Source organism: Benincasa hispida, chromosome 1 (genome assembly GCF_027475165.1).
Source record: "Benincasa hispida cultivar pf3 chromosome 1, pf3_genome.v1.1, whole genome shotgun sequence".
NCBI lineage: Eukaryota > Viridiplantae > Streptophyta > Magnoliopsida > Cucurbitales > Cucurbitaceae > Benincasa > Benincasa hispida.
In genome coordinates this window covers 72,313,348-72,322,725 of record NC_143478.1, presented here as the reverse complement: position 1 = coordinate 72,322,725, position 9,378 = coordinate 72,313,348, and the positions used below count along the sequence as shown (strand labels likewise).

The window sequence follows — 9,378 nt, the reverse complement described above, 5'->3', positions numbered from 1 at the left end:
GACCCACTTTGTAATTGTTATAAGAGTTGTAAGTGTTACAAATGATTTAATCCAGATCGTTTATGTGCACATTGAAGTGAAGGTATTCTATGTAATGAGATTGTATAAGACCGGACCATGATATAAGCTCTCTTTGTAACTTCGATAATTGAAGAGATTAATATTTCAAATGATGACCATGTAACTCAATCTCAATCACAAGTTATGAACTCCTTCTCATAAAGGTCGTTCTATGATTTTATAAGTGGTAGTGGCCCTAGTTTCGACTAAATATGCCTACCATTTTAGGGACAATACCAACTAGGGAGCTGAGAACATAACTACACAAGATGAAATTCACTCATTCCTGTCTTTTCGTTAAGTAGGTAAGTTGTTTTCTTAAGTATTGACTCTGAGATTTAAACAATGAGGCATCACCCTCTCGCTGGCTCGAGAGAGACTTTATTTATGGTTAGACCATACACATTGTTCATTAGAAGATCTGTGGTACTTAAAGGGCAAGAGGTAATTACATGGGTAAAATGGTAATTTGACCCAACTGTAATTACGAACAACTTATGAAAGATTGACTTATATATATTGATTGGACACAAAAATATTCTACAATCCGTAGGAGTGCAGCTATGAGTCTTTAGTGGTATGTCAGATAGTTAATGAAGGTTGATTAATTTAATTAAAGAGTTTAATTAATTAATCTTGGATCATTGGAACTTATAACTGTAGGTCCATTAGATCCCTCTACTAGCTCACAATAGGCTAAATGAGGATATTAATGTTGAAAGATTTTAAAATATTCAAATTAATTAAGGGAATGAGTATAAGGAAAATTTTCACAAATAGAAAAAAATGTCAAACTAGTTACAGAAATAACAAAAAAAAAAAAAAAAAAAACTGATAGACACTGATTGACTTCTATCAACGTCTATGATCGATCGATTTCTATCAGTTTCTATCACTTATAGACACTTATAGACTTCTATCAGCCTCTATCAAAGAAGATTAAAATTTTGTTAATTTGTGTAAATAGTTTTCCTTAATTTCTATTTTTGAAAACCCCCCTTGGTATAACATAAAAGATACATTATAATATAAAATTAACTTTTCCTTAAATTAGATTAAAAAATTAAGCTTTATAATATGAAAGCATTAATACTTGAATATGATTCAAATATTAAATTAATGTGAATTAGATTCATATTAAACTATATGTTAAAATTAATATGAATTGGATTCATATTAAATTTATAGGTCACGAGAGAATATGTAAATTAGAATATGATTCATATATAATTCATATTTAATAAATTAATTAATTTAATTAGTTAATGATTAATAAATAAATAAATAAATTAATTAATTAATTTAATTATAATTAATTAATTGATTAACTTTGATTTAATTAATTTATATTTATTAATTAAAAATTGTAGGGAAGTGGGGAGTGGGGAGGAGAGTTACAAACTCCCTTTATGTAGTATATTGGGATGATATCCTAAATGTTTATGATCTGATTTTTTTACAAAAAGAAAGGAACCTTTCATCAACTTCTCTCAAAACATCTTTCATCTTTACGTAAGAAAACTCTCTCTGTTTTTCCCTTTTCTTTCAAGAGTTCCCACAAACTCTTCTTTGTTCAAGAAAATAGCAAAGAAGTCCTCTTGGTGGTGTCTTGGTTATGAAAACAGTTTGTAGTCCCAAAAAAGTTCATATTGTTTTTACTATTGACCAGGAGAAGAAACGCTCTGAAGTGTTCATCAATGGTATTTTTTTTCTCCCTCATGAATCTTGTATAAACATGTTAAAATTTTTGTTATATCTCTATTATGTATGAAATTCCTATAATAAAATTGAGATAAAAGTGATCAATCGCATCCACTTTAGGCATTCCTTCATCATAAAGGTCCTAATTACCCTATGTCAAGCTTGTTTTCCCTTTGATGAATTTCAATCTTAACTAGTGTATCCTTTTTCGAAATCATGAAGAATTCGTGGATTATCTCTTTTTGATTTGTCCATTTTCTGCAGCGATTTTGTCTAACCTGAGGAACGTGTCTTCTTCTTTGAATAGTCTCCTGGAGCACCTGATTGGCCTTACACAAAGCTCTACAAGAAATGGAGCAACTTGATTTCTGCTAGCTTGTGGTGCATATGGATTTCTACTAACGATATCTCTTAATTGGAAGACGTTCTTCTACATTTTCCATTGATTGTTCTCTTTTTTGTAAATCTCTTTGGCTAATTTTCTTCTACTCCATTTCATGGCTTTTAATGATAGTGGGTTTGGGAGATGATGAGAATGCTAAATTTCGTATTAACCTAATTGCGATGTTCGGGTGTACCTCCTGATCTCTTTTGGTCCTCTTGTACAGTGTAAAAAAACAAAAAGGTAAATTCTCAACTTGAAGAAGGGATAAATTTATATAACCCTTTTTTTTTTTTTTTTTAACAATTCACAAGAGGATAGGTGGGATCCGTAGGTGCACCCCATATCTCAAACCTTGAACCCAAGTGGAGAAGGATTTATATATCATTCTTCAAATTCATTATTTTTTTTAAAAAAAAAAAAAATACAAGCATTAATGAAAGAATGCCAATCATGGAATTAAAATGATACAACCATAAACAAAGAGCCACATACTATTTATGTAGGATAGCGTTTTACATATAAATCCGTGCAACACTTTCTAAATCGTTGCAATACAGAAAAACTGTAGCTACATTATCTACTAATTAAAGAGGTTCCATTCTTCATGAGGAAGGAAATCCTCTCCATGTTATATATGTAAATGATAGTGAAAGCAACCCCCTATACTTAGAATTCCAATATCACTTTGTAACTTTCAAGCTTTCACACTGAATAAATTAGGACCAAAAACTCACTTTATTTCATATAACAATAAATAGCGATATCATCAAATATAAAAGACTTATAAATGATAAATGTCATTACATATAACTTCAATATTATGATAAATGATAAATGTCATTACATATAACTTCAATGTTATAAACTACTAATTCCTCTCTCCATTTTAAATTCACAATCATTTCTTTTAGTAATTCCCGCAACAAGGTGTATCGCGTTTTTTGCGTTGTTTGGGTGGAGTTGTAGTATTGTTACTCGAATCTTCCTCATCTTCAAAATAGAAAGAAAAAAATTGGTAGAATGAAATAATTAAAATCAGATGATCATAATACGTAAGAAGGAAAACTGGAGTCATAAATGAATGATCGAATACATAGATCATCACTAAATTGAGTCCATAAATTAATTTAATGACGTGATCAAACATGAACATATTTTAATAGTAATGTTTTTTTCCTCAAAGTCAGAGGCTAATTAAATTTTAAAAAATAATTTGCATGTGAGCACCTCATGAGATCAATGACGATAGTTTAAAAAAATTAACATTCTAACAAGCAAGTTTAAAGATAGCTCAACCAAAGATGATTGTTAAACTATTAGAACACTAAATGCCATTTTTTTAATTCAAAGAAAAATCAAATAATTAATCCTTTATTTGATAATTATTTTATTTTTCAATTTTTAGGTTTTAAAATTAAATTAATAAATACTACTTTCAATGATTATTTATATTAATTTTTAAAAGATTTTTTTTTCAAAAATCAAACCAATTTTTGAAAACTAATTAAATAAAATAGTTCTTAAAAACAGTGTTGTTTTCAAAATTTGAGACTAAGAATTCAAATGTTTAATTAAGCAATATGGAAACTCTAGTAATTAATGAGTAGTAAGAAAACAAGTATAATGTTTAAAAACTAAAAATAAAAAATAATATGACTATGGTTAAATTACAATTTGGTCCATATAATTTGGAGAATTAGAATATAATCTCTATGATTTTATTAGTTAGACTCTAGTCATCTTGTTTGATAAAACATCATAAATGGTCTCCATAGTATGATAAAATTGCCATAAATATTCTCTATCGTAAAGACTCTTTATAAGAGTTTAACCTACCATATTACTAAAATTCTACTCATAAATCTTCAAATTATAGAGACTAAATTTGTAATTTAACCTAATATTATCAAATAGGCTTAAATATGCAATAAATTGTGAGTGTATAGACTTACATTCAGCAGGGGACATGGCAGCCAAATTTCTTGATGTAACATTGGAAGCTGCTAAGACAGCCATTATAAGCAAAACCAATTTCCATATGATTGAAGATCTCTTTGATGCCATTTTCCTTTTCCCTACGTCTTATACCTTACATAAAGGTTATATATAGGTATATATATGAATTAAGTGATCAAATCATAAAAATTTCTTAGTATCACATAGTAAAAATAAAAAATTATTATAATTGGGAACTGTTTAATGTGGACTTTTAGACTTTTGAACTCTCTAAAATGACTAGTCTAATGAGAAAACCTATGCCAAAAGTGAAAAATGAATCCATAGAACTTTGAAATTTGATGTGCAAAAGAGACCCATCCAATAATTTTATAACATTAATAACTTAGTGAATAAGGTACCAACTATCTTTCTCTTTTTTTGGTAATATGAAAAAAAAAAAACATTTTTGAGCTCAAAGAAAAAAATATATATGAAACAAATTTTTGCAAAATATAAAACAAAGGCCAATTCAATAACATTTTTATGGCATGTGAATTTTTATAGAAATAACAATTTATTCTTAGGACTAGTTGCATAAATAGAATGTAAGTCCAAAATAATAGAATATGTAGTACAAGGATAAAATAATTGCATATATAGATCAAAACATGGTAAAAGACTAAAAACCCCATGCCTAGCCACAATTTTTTTCGCTTCTTCCCAGTTTTCTCAAATTAAAAACTATCACTGATAGCTGCTATCAGCTGCTATCATTGATAGCAGCTATCGGTGATGACTACTGATAGGTTCTATCAGCTGCTATCGTTGATAGCTTCTACCAATTGCTATCGATGATAGTTGCTATCAGCGATAGCTTTCAATTTTAGAAAAATTAATACAATCTTGAAATATTAACTTTTAATTTGCTATCAATTATTATTAGCTATCATTGATTCACTTTCATCAATTGGAATCAACGTTGAAATATTACTACTTAAGGCTATCAGTGACTATCAATGATAGATTTATAAATAATGATCAACTTTGAAAGAAGACCAACAACTTTGATTACCATAGTAGTTATCACTAATAATCTTTTATCATGGCTATCACTGGTAGCAGCTATCAGTCATTATCACTGATAGGCTTTCATCAATTAGTATCAACCTTGAAATATTAAAACTTAAGGTTATTAATGATAGATTTCTATAACTGGTTATCACCTTTGAAAGAAACTCGATATATAGATATCACTTAAGTTTTATCACCGATATCACTAACATCACTCATATTGTGGTAATCAGTGATAGCTTCTTTCACTGATAACATCAATAATAAGATGCTATCAACGATCTCACTGATATCATGCTATTAGTGATAGTTCTCTATCACCGATAATGTGCTATCTGTGGTAGCTTCTATTACCGATAACGTGTTATCGGATAACTTCTATCATCGATAACACGCTATTAGTATTAGCTCCTATCATTGGTAACATGTTATTAGTAGTAGCTTCTATCAATCATAACCACTGAACACCTTTTTGCCCATTTCTTGTCCTTCCCAAACATTTATAAGTCTCTTTTCTTTTCGATGATAGCTTCTATCACTGATAAACATTCTATTAGTGATAACTTCTAGGCATTCCACTTACATTTTAGTTCGAGATTCAACTTTATTAATTAAATTCACTAAGTTGGCTATCAATGATAGATTTCTACAAGTGACTATTAACTACGAAAATATAATCAAAGATTAAACTATCAATGATAGGAAATATTAGTAGTTATCACTGATAAACTTTCATTTGCTATTTATATTTATTATTTGTTATAATAATCAAACTTGATGATTGGCTTGTTGGTGTTAAGTCACTTATGAATTGAATACTTTCAAGTCATGCATATGGAACTCAGCTTCATAATTCTTGTAAAAAAAAGGGGAAGAACAAAAAAATCAAATAAAGGAAAGAAAAATTTTAAAAATAAGAGAAAGAGAAGAAGTAAAAATTGAAGAAAAAGAAAGAAAATTAAATAGAAAAAAAGAAGCAAAAACTGGAAAAATGAAAGAAAAACTAAAAAAGAAAAAGAAAAAGAAAGAGAAGAAGCAAAAAATCGGAGAAAGACAAGAAAATAAAATAATAAAAAAAGATAAGGGAAGAAGCAAAAATCGGAGAAATAGAAGAAAATGAAAATTAAAAAAAGGAATAAGTAAGAGCTGAAGAAAGAAAATTAAAAAAAAAAAGAATAATAAAAAACTAAAGAAAGAAAATAAAATGAAAAAATGAAAAAAAGAAAGGAAAAAAATAAGGAAATGAAAGAATAAAAAAATAAAGGAAAAAAGCAAAATTCGGATAAAGGAAAGAATAAAATAAAATAAAAAAAAAAGGAGAAGAAGCAAAAACTAAGAAAGAAAAAAATGAAAATAGGAAAATAGGAAGGAAAGAAGCAAAAATCAAAGAAGAGAAATAAACTAAAAAAAGTTGTACAACCAAATAAGATAAGGGAGGGCGAAATTGAAAATTAAAAAAAAATTCAAAGATTGACTAGTCAACTCATCCATATTTGCAAATATTTTAAAAATGTAATATATTTTTAGATTTTTTCTCTTATTCTACTCCGCATTACAAATATCCTTATTCTTATTCACTTTTGATTTATAGTTATTTTTAATATATATATTTTCGAATTTATAATAATTTAGTTTATGGAATTTTAAACATATAATTAAGAATTTAATCTATTTAATTTACAAATATAAAAGGCATACAAATGTTGATATGGAATGTTAAACATATAATCGTTACAAATTTATAAATATAATTAACAAATTTTTAAACATTACATTATTGTTACTTCAATATCAAAGTTTATAAATATAATTAACTAAAAAAATATCTAGAATATATATATATATAATTAATTAACTAATTAATTTTCAAAAGAACATATCTTTTCATTGTTCAAATAAGATGACTTTCTTGAAAGGTTAGTCTTAAGGGCTCATGACCTTTGGAAAAGTGAGATCCTTATGTATACACACACAGTTTGTCAATAAAGTTGTGAGTTTGTCAATAAAGTTGTGACAATCTTCCTAAAAGAAAATAATAATAAATAAATAAAATTGTGACACCCCGAAGAAAAAAAACATAGTACAATTCAATTAAGTCATTCTTCAACAAAAGTCCACAAACTCTGGAAGCTAACTATCCCAACAAAGTCAAAACATACACCTAGATATTGATATAAAGTTATGAAGTAGTATTTATGAACAAAGTTAATTGATATAAGTAAAGAACTAACATCAATATGATATTCATCAAAGTGGTGAAAAAGTCTTTACAAAATAAATTTTAGTTCATGATTGAGGGTTGACTTCATGTAATCAAAGTACCTTTGCAAAATAATACTATAAAGTATAATACAATCACAACAAACATTTATACAATGCATCAAATTACTCCTCAACAAAACACCCTCACAATCTTGTCTTGCAAAAGTAAGCCCATCACTTTCATCAACGTCTTCAACCGCACTATGAATTTGTTCATTACTAATAACAATACCATCATAATTCTCATCATATATCTCTAGGTCATGAAATCCTCTTGGTGGTGCTTTTAATAAAACATACCGATTTGAGGTGTCATGTTCTCTAACATAAAGTACCTGTTTGCTTGCGAGGCAAAAAAGAAAGGCTTTCATATAAATATACTTTGACTTTGATGTAAGTTAACAAGAGTAAATCCTTTCTCAACATTTAGTACTCCATTACAAACATTTGCCCAACTGTATCTAAAGATTGGAAATTGATAGGCATAATAATCTAACAAGATGATTTCTTGTAACACCCTATAATAAGCAACTAGGTTTACAACTTGAGATCGATCTTTGGCACTGGATCTACATAATGTTGTAGCATCTATAGAAACATCACTATTTTTTGTTGATTTTTTGACACTCTTTATGTGAAATTGTTTGTCCATTTATGATGTATCCAATGTAAGATATTGCATGTTTTCTTGACCCATTTGCAAGCCATCTTAACAAGCCGGAGTAATATTCAGAAGATGAATCTAACTCAATTTGATAAGATCAAACATACCTACTTGTTAGTTAACCTATATTGTAGTATTATATATTCATTATTTGATATGGAATTTATGAAATAGTTAGTATCACCTTATATTTCAACCACAATGAAATTGTTCTATATGAATCTTCCAAAGTAGATTAGAATCTGTGGTTAGTTTTCTACCTATGGTCATAAGTTCATTCATATGCATCATACCCAAATAAATTGTCATAAATGATAGTCTTATATTAAACTAAGTAATATGGTTACAAAAATTAACTCATTTGATAAATGCTTCCACCTCTTCTGTGTTGAATAAGACATATCGATGTGCATTCTCAAGCACATCATCAGATAAAGTAACTGGAGTTCCATAAGATATTGGACAACCCTCTAGGATGATATTCTAGTACTTTTCATTCTGGTGTTGATTATTCATTACCTCAAACAACTGTTCAAAAAATTGATTTAAAAAGTCAACACATTCATCAGCTAAGTAGCATGCTGCAGTACACCGTTCTGGTTATGCTTTGTTACGTATATAACCTTTCAATATCTTCATATATCTAAATTAAATATTATTAGTACAGGGAGGATCACAATTATCACTATATCAAAAGTAAGGCATTTACCTTTAAATGGTTACATCTAACAAAATTGAATAGGTTCACATATACAAGCTTCACGACCTAAATGAATAACCAAATGTGTCATTATATCAAAAAATAAAGGAGGAAAGTACATTTCAAGAAGACATAAAATGTCCACCACTTCTTTTTTAGGCTCTAATATAACCTCCATCAATTATACATTGGCAAAGTCTATTGAAATATGAGCATAGCCTATATATTGCATGTCTTGGAGCTTTCGGAAGAAAACCTCTAAGCACCACGGATAAAAGTTGGTGCATCAATACATGATAATCATGAGACTTCAACCCCATCACTTTGCATTTATATAATGATACACACTTTGAAATATTTGAACTATATCAATCAAGCAACTTTAGTTTGTACAACCTTGAATAAAATAATTTCTTCTTAGACTTCAACAATGTGCGTGGAGCAGAAGGTAAGTAATTTCTCCCTCCACGTTCTTGAGAATATAGGTCAGGACGAATTTTCAAAAATTGTAAATATTTTCTTGTATTAATTCCATCTTTTGACTTTCCATTTATATCTAATAATGCACCTACAATACTCTCACATACATTTTCCTCC

General features: G+C 28.1%; 1 pseudogene; it reads right to left on the bottom strand.

Annotated features, from left to right (window-relative positions):
- Positions 1 to 7,251: 7,251 nt before the first annotated feature.
- Positions 7,252 to 9,101, bottom strand: LOC150038701 (uncharacterized; annotated as a pseudogene).
- Positions 9,102 to 9,378: the final 277 nt, after the last annotated feature.